The sequence below is a fragment of the Oryx dammah genome, unplaced genomic scaffold (assembly GCF_014754425.2).
Source record: "Oryx dammah isolate SB20612 unplaced genomic scaffold, SCBI_Odam_1.1 HiC_scaffold_5, whole genome shotgun sequence".
NCBI classification, from domain to species: Eukaryota; Metazoa; Chordata; class Mammalia; order Artiodactyla; family Bovidae; genus Oryx; species Oryx dammah.
Window position 1 is genome coordinate 69387684 of NW_024070189.1, and position 16317 is coordinate 69404000.

Sequence of the window (16317 nt, forward strand, 5' to 3'; positions counted from 1 at the left end):
TCGGGATCTTGTCTTATCTTGTCCAGACCATTAGGGGCCATGTGTAGATTCAGGGAGTAATCAGCGAGAGAGACGTTGTGGGCGTTTCCGTAGTGTAGTGGTTATCACGTTCGCCTCACACGCGAAAGGTCCCCGGTTCGAAACCGGGCGGAAACATCGTTTACTTTTCAATTTTATTTTATTATTATTATTTTTTTACTTTTCAATTTTAGTCACTACCTCTCTCGCGTCCTGGAGTGAAGACCGTCACATCAAAAACGTGTGTGTGTGTGTCTATGTTTACCTGTATTTCTGTTTCTCGGAGACTGGCAGTGAAGCGGCACTGTAGCAGGCAATACTCTAAGTGCTCCAATGGAAATTTGGTTCTGGCACCTCAGCTAATCTCCTTGCTCTTCCCCTCGGAAGCCTGCATGGCCAGCTATCCCACGTCGAGAGGGTGTAGATTTCAGATCCCTTCGCCAGGCGCACAGTAGGAGCTCCATAGTACTTTTGTAGTTGTTTAGTGATCTGCATTCTTGCTGGATTTTGGTCTCCTGGGACAGGAGTTGTACTCCTATCTGTAGCCCGGCTAGCTCAGTCGGTAGAGCATGAGACTCTTAATCTCAGGGTCGTGGGTTCGAGCCCCACGTTGGGCGACAGTTAATTTTGGAAAATGAGACAATAAAAGAGATCTCAATGTAAGGGCAGCACACCCAGACCCTTCTGGGATCCATCTTCCCGCTGATGATGGCCAGTGGCTGGGCTACAGAACAGATGGAGTGCACCAAGCTCAAAGGGGACAGTGAAGGTTGAATACCGGCGACAAATTCCTTGTTTACGAGACAACCCTCCTCCAGAAAGTGCGGTATGACCCCAGGGCCCCCTGATTAGCGACCACTTTACCAGGTGTTTTGAGGTTAGTATTCCGCGCTCTTAAAGCCTCGGCCCTATTTCGAAGTCTGAAGCCCTCACGTTCAATATATTCTCTTTAAGCTCGATACTGAGTCGATCTTTTGAGAAATGTTGCCCTACACATCTTAGTCTCCATAAAGGAATGTTAAAATGACACCCCCCCCAACCCCAACCCCCCCACCGCCCACCCCCCCACCCCCGCACACACACCTTTTAAAATCTTAAAATCATGATACATTTTATTTATAGAGTTCTAAGACTGATGACCTATCAAACACATTATTCTGGGGAAAGGCATGTTGGAGGATATGCTTACGACAGGTCTTTACAGTTCTTTAAAACTTATCTTTTTGTTTTATTTATTTATTTCTTTTAATTGGAGGCTAATTCCTTTACAAGATTGTAGTTTTTGCCATACACTGACATGAATCAGTCACCAGTGTACGTGTGTCCCTTGGTCCCAGTCCCGCCTCCAACATCCCTCCCCATCCCATCTGTCTGGGTGGTCCCAGTGCAATGTCTTTGAGTGCCCTGTTTCATGCATCAGACTTGGACTGGTCATCTGTTTCACGTAAGGTAATATACATGTCTCAATGGTAGTCTCTCAAATCATCCCACCCTCGGCTTCTCCCACAGAGCCCAAAAGTCTGTTCTTTATATCTGTGTCTCTTTTGCTGTCTTGCACATAGGGTCATCGTTACCATCTTTCTAAATTCCACATATATGCGTTAATATACTGTATTGGTGTTTTGCTTTCTGACTTACCTCACTCTGTATAATAGGCTCCAGTTTCATCCACCTCATTAGAACTGACTCAAATCCATTCTTTTTAATAGTTGAGTAATATTCCATTGTGTATGTACCACAACTTCCTTATTTGTCTGCCGACGGACATCTAGGTTGCATCCATGTCCTAGCTATTGACAACAGTGCTTTGATGAACATTGGGGTACACGTGTCTCTTTCAGTTCTGGTTTCCTCATTGTGTATGCCCAGCAGTGGGATTGCTGGGTCATATGACAGTTCTGTTTCCAGTTTTTTAAGGCATCTCCACACTGTTCTCCATAGTGGCTGTACTAGTTTATATTCCCACCAACAATGTAAGAGTGTTCCCTTTTCGTCACATCCTCTCCAGCTAAAATGCCCTTTTATAAAAAGACCCTAACATGAACATCTTCAGCAGGTCTTGTCGCCAGCTTCTTCCTTAACTTCACATGAATTCATTATTTCCATTTATTGTTCCTCAGTCTTGTAAATTAATCTCATTTTCTATTTTCCATCTGTAGAAGTCTCCCCACATACATACCAGACCACAACAGAAGTTGGCTGATTATACAAAGCTGGTTTATTAAACTTTCTAAGTGAAGGATGGTTATCACCTTCAGTCTCAGAAGTGTATGGAAAGGAAGAGTTAGGGAGAGTTTAGCATGACACCCTCTGAAGACAGTGCAGACAGGAAATGGCTGGTAAAACAGGTAGAGTTCCTAGTACACTCATAACTCACACATCCCTGGGGAGTTACTGTTACTACCATCTTTTCTTGGAATCGTCGGGTCTAAACAAACCAGCGTTGAAATAGTTTGGACTTTGGCATTTCGTGTTGCAAAAGGCTTGCAAATTCATCTGCAAAGTTGCTTCAGGGATTTTTTTTTTTTTTACCACCTTTACTGGGACTGGAAAACATTCCTAAAAGATTCTGACTTTTTCATTAAGAGAAAGCCCAAATGTACACATTTCTCTTCCCTGTCTTCCAACAAGCCGAGGGCACACCCTCCCCAGCTTTTTGCTACAATTTCTGCTTTTCTCTCCTCTCCACACATTCCACAGAAGCCCCTCAAGCCAGGTCTTGTTTGGAATCCCTCTGCTGCTGCTAAGTCGCTTCAGTTGTGTCGGACTCTGTGTGACCCCATAGATGGCAGCCCACTAGGCTCCCCTGTCGCTGGGATTCTCAAGGCAAGAACAGTGGAGTGGGTTGCCATTTCCTTCTCCAAAGCATGAAAGTGAAAAGTGAAAGTGAAGTCATTCAGTTGTGTCCGACTGTTAGCGACTCCACGGACTGTAGCCCACTAGGCTCCTCCATCCATGGGATTTTCCAGGCAAGAGTACTGGAGTGGGGTGCCATTGCCTTCTTCGATCCCTCTGCTAGTAAGTGACCTATGTAGCTCTTGGCGTTCAACAGCTCAGACATCAGGCTAATGCATGGTAGGATCTTTGCTCTTTAAAGGCCGGAGAGGCAGAAAGACTCTGATGTACGGTTTGGTTTCTTTCAGGAATGAAGAGCTGGAGGTGTGAAGGAAGTGAGACTTCCTCGGAGAGAGGAGCTGGAAGGACACAACCACAGTCCAGACAGGAAGGGGCCTGCGCCAGGGTGAAGGCAGCAGCCAGCCGGAGAAGCGGCAAAGGAGCTGGATGTATGGTTTGTACTCAGGGTAGGAAAGGGGTCTCCTGGATTTCTGTTTTATATGGGTTAATAGTCAAGATCAGATACTGAAGATTGGGCCTGTTAGGGGAGGGAGGAAAGAGGTTTAGTCAGTTCAGTCTTGTACAGGTTGGGAGATGTCTAAAAGGACATGTCCAAGGCAGGAGGATCTGAAACTTGGGGAGAGCGGTCACAGCTGGAGTCACAGATGCAGGGAAGGAGAGTGGGTCAAGTGTGAGCTGAGATCTGACCCTCAGGGAGATGGCCTCAAGTACATGGAGGAGTCCGATTAGGAGGAAACCCAGCAGCAAAACTTCCACTGAAGCCAAGGGAGTGGAGATGTGCAAAAAAGGAAGGACAAATGGGTAGAGTCAAATTATGGCTTAGGAAGGGAAAATCGTAACACGTTCATGAATTCAGCCACTTGCAGTCTCCTTGCTAACCTTGAACTAGACTCTGACAGAGAGTCTCCTGCCCTGTGCTCTAGGGGAGAGGGGCTTCCCTTTCACAGAATCCCTACTCACACATTAAGAATCCCCACTCAGTACGACTGAGCCTGTTTTCCAATTCCTGGTTACCTTGGTCTTTGGCCACCAGCGCTGGTGGCAGAAAAACACTTTGCAGTATTTTAAACCATCCATACTGCTCTTAAATTTGCATACATGTAAACTACATATAATATACGTTAAATTTCATCCCAATTCTGGGCATCAAATGCTAGGATTGATGAATTTTATTTTTATAAGGTACCTAAGAGATTTCACTACATTTTCAAAATTTAATAAAAATTTCAGCTTTATTTAAGTAACATCGACTTAAAACTTGATATGTTTCAATCTCCCCTTTATTCTTAATAATTTTATATTATTTCTAAGAAATAGTTTTTCTGAAAGCATATGTAAAATTAATTTCATTGTTGCTTTTCGTATTTAACATATATTTTGACAGAAATATTTTCATATCTCATGTACTTTGTATTTGAATCCTTTGAAGCGTAACTATCAATACAGCACATATTATGTGAAAATTTAAACCTGGCAGCAGTCCCCGTCAGTTCAGTTCAGTTCAATAGCTCAGTCGTGTCCGACTCTTTGCGACCCCAGGAACCGCAGCACTCGAGGCCTCCCTTGTCCATCACCAACTCCCGGAGTTTACCCAAACTCATGTCCTTTGAGTCGGTGATGCCATCCAACCATCTCATCCTCCGTCGTCCCCTTCTCCTCCTGCCGGCAATCTTATCCAGCATCAGCAGTCTCCCTAGAAGACAGATAATGAAAAGGGTTATCTACGTTTTACCTTCCCTTCGGCGAGGCTAGCTGCTTTCATTCACGCCTTTGTTTTTTAATTGCTGAACTTGACTGATTTCACAACCTACCAACAGGTCGTGCTCCACAAGTTTGACAAACACTGCTACCTGGGGCCACCAGGGGACCGATGTCCTAGTGTAGAATTGTTCCAAAGGCTCTGACCCAGCAGGTGAGGTAGGAGGAGGACCTGAGCAATGACAATGACTATAGTCTATAAGGGATTTGGAAAGTATACACTTTAGGTGTTTCCGTAGTGTAGTGGTTATCACGTTCGCCTAACACGCGAAAGGTCCCCGGTTCGAAACCGGGCGGAAACAAAGAAAATGTTCCTATTTTCCCCAGCTACAACCACTTTCTTCTAGTTAATTTGTCAAGTTCTGTCATCTGTCCCTGGAATGTATGTGCGTAAAAGTATGCTTAGCTTTTACAGTTTTATCCTACCGCTCTCTTTTCCAATCTATTACCGGTTCACTTCAAGCGAGTATATTACGGATCTCTAGGTCTGTAGCGCAAAAGAAGGTGGTCTGTCATTAGAGCCATCCTTCACAGAACTTAAAATCCTAGATCAGAAGGCAGGAATGCCACTCAGAGACAAACGAAATAGTAAAAAGTACAAGAAGTGCGTTGGAATCATATAGTGGAAGTCAGGCTGGGAAAGAGAGTTCACAGGAAAGAGCAGTAATAACCTCACCATCTATCACAGTCACGTTGACTGTCTGGTCCTGTTGTTGGTGTCTCCCTCTCCTGCAGGTGAGGCCACTGAGCCACAGACACGTCACACGAGGTGACTAAATGTGGGGCAGAGGAAGTAGCAGACGGAGCTAAAGGACGGAGAATGCGCAATGAAACAGGGCACCGCGAGAAATTCAAGTTAGCATAGCCGAGAAAGTACCTGGTTCTGCCAGAGATCTGCTGGTGACTGGTTCCCGCTCAGCGCTGACGAATATTAGCGCGACAACCTTCACCTTACCGGACACCACCGCGAGCGAGTCTGAGTTTTTCTATCCTGACTGGTTTCACTTCCGGCCTGCACCTACACATCCGTCTTCAGCGGCAGAATAGAACAGTAAAAAGAATATCAGCCTCTCCACAGGTGTCTCGGTCAGCCGCCTTCTTCATCCGTCCTCACTGGCTGCGCATCTGCTGCGTGCCTATGAGACTCAAAGAGTGTGTTAGCAAACGGGCTCCAGAGGTCAAGGGCAAAACGTCAGCGAAGGCTTCAGAGAAGCAGACCAGCGGTACTTGGGAGTCCCCAGGCCAGAGTTTCCGGCCTGAAAGATGTCTGCAGACAGGCACACGGTGTGGACTTCTGAAGAAGTGTAGCCTGCTTCTATGCATGGAAAATGGGGTTTACACTTTCATACACCTGACGGTACAACAATTTACACGAGCGAGAGGCAACTACTTCTTTCCCTAGGACTTCTGTCAAGCTTGAAAGTCAAATAGATAAAATATCTGAGTGGTAAATCAAATTCTTTTAAAATAAAGTCTCAGGGTTTTTTTGTTTTCTTTTTGCGTTGGGGCGTGGCCGGGGCGGGTGGGTGTTGGTTGTGCGGAGGCGGGGGCGGGGTGGAAGGTTGGGATGTCGTGCTGCGCAGCTTGAGGGATTTTAATTGCCAGGCCAGGAATCAAATCCCAGGCCCTGGCAGTGAAAGCACTTTCACATCTTAAATGCAGACAAAGCATAATCAAAACTAGCTACGTGATGGCAAAGCTTGTTAGGTTACCTGCATTCACGTAAATTTCACAGACACAAAATCAATATCATGCCCATAACTTTATCAGTGCTTTTTAAAAAAATACTTACTCATATGCCTTAGCTTGGTTTACAGATGTAAACCCGACCAAAACGGCTAGGGCCCAGATGTACAACTTAGAGCCCTAGAAGAATGAAGAATTTTGGACCCCATTTGGAAGAATTTTCCCAGAGTTTCCCCTGCTCACTCAATTTCTTTTTTTTTTTTTCCTCATATTTTACTGACTGATTTGAGATAAATCAGTACAGTCCCGGCATCCCAGGCTCTGGACTGTCAGAGTGTCTCTTGCTGTACCCCCTCCAAACCCACCCAAGACTCCGGGAGGCCAGGATCATCACTCAGTCCTGTCACTCTTCACCAGGTGGACTTTGGTCCCTGCCTCAGCTAATGTTAGAGTCTCCTCTGACTTCCTTGGGGAGACAGTAAACAAATTCACTGCAACACGGTTAACACCAAAGAGGCAGCTGGGCTGGGCAATAAGCTCCACAGGAATTTGTCTCATGTGGGTCGTATTTCTTTTGGGTTACATTTAATGCTAATTTGTCAATAGGGCTTGAGAGCTTTAGTAGTTTCATCTTGTTTCAATTAATGCTAAAGTTATCCTCTTTTTGATGCTTAAATTGTTGCTGCTTGTCAGTGGAAGCCCCTTTAATATTGGCCCCTTTATCCTTTCAGCACTGCCCTGACAATTTGAAAGCACACTTGTTTCCTGGTAGAAACTCACACTTCAGGCCTATCTTTAATTTTTCCTAGATAAAGAATAATTTTGGACCTCACTGGGAAGAATTCTTGAAAGAATCAAGTTCAGAAAGGTTTTTTTTTTTTTTTTTTTTTAGTAAAAAATAAAAGAGTCAAATATGGGTGCCAGGACACAATGCATGGGACCAAAGTTTGGCTCCCCCACTTCTGAGGTTCCCTAGGAAAATCCTTTGAAGGATGTAAACATACACTGAGAGCTCTATTTAATTGTAGCTTTGCTGGATCTTTACCTTTTTTTTTTCCCCCAAATAAGCCTCAATCAAACATATGCAACATCAATACTCTACAAAATTATTTAGCTAAATCTCTCACTCAAAAGTAACTGTGCTACTTTTTGCTTTTATTTTTTAAACTTTTATTAAGAAATTTAAAATAGAATGGTATTAAGAAGTCCCAAGTACTCATCACTCAGCTTCAACACTTTTCTCTCTTTCACCATTTCTATTTTATCTCTACATTCACCAGTTCCCACCCCACTGGCTCATTTATTTATATTCCTCATAGATCTCGTGATATATCCTTCTATAGTCACTCTGTTGATCATCTCCCTTTCCCTCTGGTTATTCTGTTACTGTATAAAACTTCAGGGTTAGGAAATAATAATAGCTACAAATTTTGTGAATTGAATCCTTACATGGACAAAAAACTGTTCTAGATGCTGGGCATACATTGATTCTTCACACTCTTGCAACAAACCTATGGTGTGCCACTGTTAAAGGGAAACTTCATTCATTCATTCATTCATTTACACTGCAGTGAAAAAGACAGGCCAGTGAAAAAGACTTGCCCTCCTGATGTTTACCTTCTAATAGGCAATTAAAACAACAAACAAGCAGATAGAAAAGTACTCTTAGAGAGTGAAACAGACTGTGAGAAAATTAATGAGGGTTATCTGACAGAGTGGTAGGCAGAGGACAGTATTAGAGAGATAGTCCAGGAAAGATACATCACAAGAGGTGACAATGAGCTGAGTCAGAAAGATAAGAAACAGCCACCTTACAAATATCTTGGAGAAAAGGACTTTGGGAGAGGGGGCAGAAGGTTCAAAGGCCCTGAAGTAGGCATAAATCTGGTGGATTTAAGGATGGGGAAAAAACCAAGACCTCCTTACCGAACCTTGGAGGTTAAGGAGCCACAGCTATACCCCCCAAGGCTCTGCATTCTGATGACTGCATCCACACCATTTGCTGGTTTTGTTTGCAGATGGGTAGAAAAATGAGTGGAGGACACAGGATTTTATGTGTTTGAGGACCCCCAGGCAAATGAAGAACACAGTAGGAATTTTTAACACAATGTGGAGTTTTTAAGATGAACACACAGGTTCATTCAGAAAATTTCAAATAAAAAAATAAACAGCCCTAAGTCCTAGCTGTGTGACCTCACCAGTGCCTCCCTTACCTCATCGTGAATTGAGGGTTCAGATAAAGTCTGTAATTATCATTTAAAATGTTTTAGAGAATATCTTCAGTGGCTTAGATGTTCAGGATGATGTCTTTCGGTGGCTTTAATTCACATAAAAACCAATGAAAAGGATTGTTCTGGTTGTTTCAATATTTTCTAGCTTTATAAGAAAAACAACAATATTTTAATTGAATTTAAAACCGTGAGAAAAACTAGACTTTAACATTTGTAACTATAATACAATGAATATTAATTACAAAAGAAGTATATATTCCTTTCCCTTTTCAAAAGCCTTCCACTGCCCTTAGACACTGAACATCTCAAATGACAGCAGAAGGGGTTTCCCAAAATAGGCAGTGATTTTAATCCAATTGGTCCTGACACAGACTAGAGGAGCAGGTCATTCTGGGTCATCTTTTTTGGCCATTATTCCTTTTGCAGGGAGTCCTCCATAATTAGCTTGCTCTAGTTGACATTTTGTCTTCCTCCTTACCCAAAATTCACATTCCCCATGATGTTACTGAGATATGCCTTTTTCTAGGGGGACTTGCACCCTTAAACCAATGTGATATAAATAGCATTGAAATAATTGGGTCAGCATTTGATGATGATTGAACCATCTCTACTGACGCTACAGAGACCATAGAAGAATGATTTTCTCAAGTTTAGGAAAGGGAAACCAGTCACTGTTAAAGATACAGGAGTATTTTTATTTTTGATACTGGAATATTTTTAGACTGGTCAAAATATCAGTCTACTTGTTCATGCTCAGTTGTGTCCGACTCTTTGCAATCCCATGGACTGTAGCCCGCCAGGGTCCTCTGTCTATGGGATTTCCCAGGCAAGAATACTGGAGTGAGTTGCCCTTTCCTCCTCTAGGGGATTTTTCTGACCCAGGGATCAAAGCTGCATCTCCGGTGTCTCCTGCATTGCAGGCAGGTTTTCTAACCTGGAGATAATTTTCTGTTTCAAATGAAAATTTTAAATAAAAATATTCAAGTAGATGGTTGATCAGTATTTACATATAAATTATATATAATTATTATTTGAGATCACTTCACAATCTACATGCATGATCTAATAATTTATATATGCCCTACATGACACCAAGACCTTATAGAAAATCACATACAAATTTAATTTCCTATATCTGATTGGAGTCTACCTGCCCAAGGGAGAAAATTTGCCAAATAAAAAATAACTAAACAGGCCTTTCAATGATGTTATGGCTTTGCAAGTGAAGAAAACACGATGGCTCTCACAAAAACAGGTCTGAAAAGAGAAAAAAATAGTGTTATCCTATACAGTTGGATTAGAAATCATAAGTTAGAGTGACAATGTGATCTTCAAAATCTTTTGTCCAAGTATGCTCCTATGAGAGGCTAAAGGAAGGTCCCTTTCTCTGTAGGTAGTATCCTGTAGTCCCTGCAATGGTTATTATCTTATAAGACAGACAATGAGGGACCCTGGCAATATTAAGGATATAGGAACAGTCACATGTTAGGTTTGTTTTTCAAGCAGCTTGATGCCGCCAAAGCAGTGGAGAAACAGTCTCATTCATGGCTGGTGGGAAGTAATAATGCCCTGTAGGAGCCATAGCCTGGTGATTTGTCTATTTCTGTAAAATTACAGCTTCATATGTAATGAATCTTACTTGACCCAGGAATCTTACTTTTGGTAATTTGCCTTACAGATGTAAGTTCAAAAGTGCATGATGACTACACTATATGCTTATTAATGCAGCATCACTTGAAATAGCAAGAGATTGGAAACTATAAATATCCATCAGTAGGTGATCTGCTGAATGAACTAGGATTCATCTAAGTGGGATATTAGACAGCTGCAAAAAAGACTGAGTAAAATTTCTATGTCTTGAGATAGAAAGAAAATAAAAATGTAACAGAGCTATAATTATATCTTTGTGTAAAACAGAGGAAAATAAAAATATCTTTGCATTAAAAATTTTCTGGAATAATATGTACCTGGATACAAACTTGTTGCCTAAGAAAGGAGAATAGAAGTTGGATTCTTTTCATTGAATATTTTTATAGATGTTTCACTTTTTGAATAGTACAGTATATTACCTACTCAAAAGATGTTTTAAAAACTCATTTCGTGGTGCAGCCTCTGTGGAAAATGGTATGACGATTTAAAAAAAATAAACATAGAAATACCTTATGATCAGCAAATACACTTCTAGATATATGTGCAGAAGAAGTGAAAGCAAGAACTTGAACAGAACAGGTATAAGTAAACCCATGTTCACAGCAGTATTATTCACAATTGCTGAAAGACAAAAGGAATCTAAGTGGACTGATGCTGAAGCTGAAACTGCAGTACTTTGGCCACCTGATTCAAAAGACTGACTCATTTGAAAAGACCCTGATGCTGGGAAAGGTTGAAGGCAGGAGGAGACGGGGACGACAGAGGATGAGATGGTTGAATGGCATCACCGACTTGACGGAAATAAGTTTGAGCGAGCTTGGAGAGTTGGTGATGGACAGGGAAGCCTGGCATGCTGCAGTCTATGGGATCACAAAGAGTTGAACAGGACTGAGCAACTGAACTGAGCTGAAGTGTCTACTGAGAGATAAATGGATAAACAAAATATGGTATATACATACAATGGAATATTGAAAAATGAAAGTGTTAGTCGCTCAGTCGTGTCTCTTTGGGACCCCAGGGATCAAACCCAGGTCTCCCACAAAGCACGCAGATTCTTTATCGTCTGAGCTACAAGGGAACCCCCTGTTGTTTAGCCTTGAAAGGAAGAAATTTAGAGCATGCTACAACATGGAAGAATCTTGAAGACATCATGCTAAGTGAAATAACCCAATCACAAAGGAAAAATAATTTTGATTCATCTTATATGAGTTTCCTAGAGTGGCACAGCAGTAAAGAATCCACCAGGCAATGCAGGAGAAGTGGGTTGGATCTCTGGGTCTAGAAGATACCAGAGAAGGAAATGGCAACCCACTCCAGTATTCTTGCCTGGGAAATCCCAAGGACAGAGGATCCCTGGTGGGCTACAGCCCATGGGATCTCAAAGAGTCAGACACGATTTAGTGACTAAACAACAACAACAAAGAATAGCCAAATGCATAGAGACAGAGAGTAGATATCCGGGAGCTAATGTTCACTGGGTAGAATTGCAGTTGGGCAATATGGAAAAGTTCTGAGGATGGATGTTGATGAGGTTGCCTAGCAATGTGAGTGTGTTTAGAGGCACAGAATTGTGCACTTTAAAACAGTGAAAATGAACAAGATCCTACTGTATAGCACAGGGAACTATATTCACTATCTTCTAATAAACCATAATGGAAAAGAATATGACAAAGTATATACACATAGACATATGTGTATATATATATATATATATATATATACTGTATAGCAGAAACTAACATATTGTGTATCAGCTATAATTTTTTTTAAAAAATAGTGAAAATGGTAAATTTTATTACATTTTGAACAATTTAAAAAAATAATTTACTTTTGGCTGCACTGGGTCTTCCTTGCTGGGCGGGTGCTTCCTCTAATTGCGGTGCACAAGCTTCTCATTGCAGTGGTATCTCTTGTGGAGCTCAGGCTGTAGAGTACCTAGGCTTCAGTAGTTGCCGCTACGCCTCCAGAGTTGTGACCCATAGGCTTAGTTGCCCAAGGCAATGCGGGTTCCTCCCAGACCAGGCATCCAACCGACGTCCCCTGCACTGCGGATTCTTTAAACAATTTATAAAACGTTGCTTTGTTAGTAGGTAAAGGATAGAGTAACCAAAGAACAAGAGCGTAACAGCAAGAAGCCCACATCAACTTATACACATGGATCAAGAACAGAAGTATTTCTCACTATTAACCTTCCAGTAGTTAAGAGCAAAATACACCTGTCGCCCAACGTGGGGCTCGAACCCACGACCCTGAGATTAAGAGTCTCATGCTCTACCGACTGAGCTAGCCGGGCACGTGAGTTTTGTTTCAGTAACTTTTACTTGAAGGAAGGGTTCCGGTTGAATCTAGCTTGAGGTTTGAAGTTGAATTTAATTGGGACAAAATTGGGCCACTAAAGACAAGATTATTGGCAACCTGAGAAATTTAAACTCTACCAGTCATGCTTGACTGACCGTCCTTCCCACTTCCGTCCCTTTTCTGCTCGCCCTTTTCTGCCAGCACCCTAGCCCTTTTCCATCCCTGAGAAACACAGGCGCTGAGGAGGAATAATGTTTGCATCCTGATGCCATCGAAGAGCTTACTCCGTGAATTTTCAGTTCGAAGTTTAAATGCACCGACGCTGGGTTGAGCCTAGAGTGGGTGAAGGCCGCCGCCGTGCCCACAACCTGCGCAAACTTCACGATAATTTAGGGTGTTTCCTTGGATTCTGCATTTCTAAACTCTGGGGGTCGAGAGAAAGCAAAACAGAAATCACCACGTGTTCTGGAGATGCCGGGGATCGAACCCGGGGCCTCATACATGCAAAGCATGCGCTCTACCACTGAGCTACATCCCCAGGCCGCCGCAAGACTGCCTCTAATTTCTCTTAGGTGGTTATTGGCAAAAAGCGCGGTCGAACGAAGGGCATCTGCTAGTTGTGACAATCGAAAGGCTGCAAAGGCCAGCGGCCAGAGCTGGGAGCTATTCCAGTGTCCTCTACTGACTCTAAGCGAGTGGACTTCGACCGAGATGACGACCAAGGGGAGCACAGGACCAGGATAAACACTTGGAGGCAGCGGTAAAAAAAGAAGGGAAAGTCATCCGGCACGAGGCCCAAAAATGAACTGTGAGCCGAAAGAAGGAAAGTAAGATTAGGTGCAGGATGCTACGTTTGTTAAACAGAAAAGAGTTGTTCAGTCGCTCAGTTTTGTCCGACTCTGCCACCGCATGGACTGTAGCATGCCCGGCTTCTCTGTCCTTCACTATCTCCCAGAGCTTGCTCAAACTCACGCCCATTGAGTCAGTAATGCCATCCAACCATCTCATCCTCTGTTGTTCCCTTCTCCTCCTGCCTTCAATCTTTCCCAGCATCAGGGTCTTTTCCAATGAGTCAGTTCTTCGCATCAGGTGGTCAAAGTATTGGAGCTTCAGTATCAGCCCTTCCGATGAATATTTAGAGTTGATTTCCTTTAGGATTACTGGTTTGATTTCCTTGCTGTTCAAGGGACTCTCAAGAAGTCTTCTCCAGCACCACAGTTGGAAAACATCAATTCTTTGGCATTCAGCCTCTCTACTGTGCAGCTCTCACATCCATGCATGACTACTGGAAAAACCATAGCTTGACTCTGCAGACCTTTGTCCGTAAAGTGATGTCTGCTTTTTAATGAGCTGTCTAGGTTTGTCATAGTTTTCTTCTATGGAGTAAGCGTTTTTTAATTTCATGGCTGCAGTCACCATCTGCAGTGCTTTTGGAGCCCAAGAAAATAAGTCTCTCACTGCTTTCACTGTTTCCCCACCTATTTGCCATGAACTGATGGGACTGGATGCCATAATCTTAGTTTTATGAATGTTGAGTTTTAAGCCAGTTTTTCCACTCTGCTCTTTCACCCCCATCAAGAGGCTCTTTAATTTCTCTTCACTTTCTGCCATTAGGGTGGTGTCATCTGCATATCTGAGGTTATCGATAATCTTGATTCCAGCTTGGGATTCATCCAGCCTGGCATTTCCCTTGATGTACTCTTCACAGAAGTTAAATAAGCAGGGTGACAATATACAGCACTGATGTACTCCTTTCCCAATTTGGAACCAGTCCATTGTTTCAGGTCCGGTTCTAACTGTTGTATCTTGACATGCATACCAGTTTCTCAGAAGGCAGGTAAGGTGGTCTGGTATTCTCATTTCTTTAAGAATTTTCCACAGTTCGTTGTGATCCACACAGTCAAAGGCTTTAGCTTAGTCACTGAAGCAGAAGTCGATGTTTTTCTGGAATTTTCTTGCTTTTTCTATGACTCAACAGATGTTAGCAATTTCATCTCTGGTTCCTCTGCCTTTTCTAGATCCAGCTTGTACCTCTGGAAGTTCTTGTTTCAAGTATTGTTGAGAAGAGGGAGTGTAGTAAAGTGTGCAATATTTGTATAAAGTAATTCAGAATTGCAAAGTTGACGCTCGGGATTGGAAGGGGTCTGGGGCACAGGCAATGGGCAAAGTTTTTCACTGTTAAATGCTCTCTACATCTGAATTTTGAGCCATATTTAAATTAATTGAACCCAAAAAAGTTTATCAAGCTCTGTTGTGTACCTAGAACTGCTGTAGAAAACTGGGAGTTCAGCCATAAGCAAAACTAACATAGTTCATTGCATCTATCAGCTCTGGTTTCAGAGGAGGTTGAGTGCTAAAGAGAAAATAGAGCCAGCCTTGAGGGAGAGAATGGAGGAAAGTGTGATTCTGAGAAGGTGACATTTGAAGAAAAGGGTTGAAAGGAGACGGAATGTGAGCCATGAAAGTGTCTGTGAAAAAAGAGGTCCAAGTAAAGGTGAGAGCCAGTTTAAAGGCCCTGAGGTAGGAGCTTTGTGATGCCTTATTGCAGGAATAACAAGAGGATCCATGCAGCAGGGAAGAGTGACAGGAGGCGAGGGGATGCATCTCCTATCACTTTGTATGCAGGGGATGGAGAGAAAGACTGGATAGTGCCTTTAGACAGTGTGAAGACTTCAACTTTTACTCTGAGAGAGGTGGGAGCCACGGGAGAATTTGAGGAAAGGAGGGCCCCTATCTGACTTGACATTTTAACGGGATTGTTCTCACAGCTGGATGGAGAAGATAGGATGGGAGAGGGACAGAAGGGGAAAGAAATGTGATCATCAAATTCTAGGTGATGTTGCCGTGGAAGAATTGAAGAGACGCTGAGGACTAGGGGTGGGTCCTGTGCATTCCCCCTCTCTTGGGGAGCCTCAGAAGACTCACCGATTTGGGCCTGAGCACCTGGATGGATGGAGTTGCTGTTAAATGGAGTGTAGTGGGGAAGGCTGTGGGAAGAGCAGGTGGAGGGGCAGACAGAAGTGCGTTGTGGATGTGACGAGTGTGTAACTCTCCCTTAGAACGCTTCATGTGGAGATGCTGCCCAGTGAGCTGGCTGTGGGAGCCAGGCATCCTAGGAAGAGTTGGGCTGGAGATTTGTCTGTGGAGCAGGGAGAAAGTCTTTCAAGCAAGAAAGTGGAAGAGATCACAAGGAAGTGAGCGTAGACAGAAAGTCCAAGGACCAAGCAAGGGCAGGGAGAGGAAGAGGAAACAACCCTGGTGACCAAGAATATGGTAGGAGGCCGTGGAAGCGGGAGAAAAGCCAGGGAGTACAGTACCCCGGAAGGAAGGGATGGTGCCAGAAGGAGGAAGCATCCGAGGAGAGAGGAGGTAAAGCCTAAGAAGCCGCCTGCTTTCACCTTTGGGTTATGATCGCTGTGGTCACCGGTCACCTTGACAAGAGCGGTTTCTGAGGAGGCTGAGGAAGAAAATCTGCTTAGAGTGCCCTCCAGAGGGAGTGATGAGAGACGTGTGTGTATTAATCGCTCAGTTGTGTCCGACTCATTGTGACCTCAGGGACTGTCCATGGAATTCTCCAGGGAAGAATATTGGAGTGGGTAGCCATTCTCTTCTCCAGGGGATCTACCCTATCCAGGGATCAAACCCGAGTTTTCGAATTGCGAGCAAACTCTTTACGGTCTGAGCCACCAGGGAAGCCCCTGAGGGGAGACCGGGTGTGAGCAAATATTATTGGCAGCTCCAGAAGAGTTGCAGAGAGCTGTACAAATAAAGCTAAAGAGACAATAGAGGATTGAGTTGTTTTTTTTAGGGGAGGAGGATA

At 43.3% G+C, this 16317-nt stretch overlaps 5 non-coding genes across 5 annotated transcripts; 3 read left to right on the forward strand and 2 right to left on the reverse strand.

The window, feature by feature from the left end:
• The first annotated feature begins 83 nt into the window (after positions 1-83).
• On the forward strand, positions 84-156 carry TRNAV-CAC. Its single transcript has one exon. It is a non-coding gene; the product is annotated as a tRNA-Val (tRNA).
• A 406-nt stretch (positions 157-562) lies between these two features.
• On the forward strand, positions 563-635 carry TRNAK-CUU. The gene has a single exon. It is a non-coding gene; the product is annotated as a tRNA-Lys (tRNA).
• Positions 636-4861: 4226 nt separating this feature from the next.
• On the forward strand, positions 4862-4934 carry TRNAV-AAC. The gene has a single exon. It is a non-coding gene; the product is annotated as a tRNA-Val (tRNA).
• A 7485-nt stretch (positions 4935-12419) lies between these two features.
• Positions 12420-12492, reverse strand: TRNAK-CUU. The gene has a single exon. It is a non-coding gene; the product is annotated as a tRNA-Lys (tRNA).
• A 471-nt stretch (positions 12493-12963) lies between these two features.
• TRNAA-UGC lies at positions 12964-13035 on the reverse strand. Its single transcript has one exon. It is a non-coding gene; the product is annotated as a tRNA-Ala (tRNA).
• Between the last annotated feature and the right edge of the window lie 3282 nt (positions 13036-16317).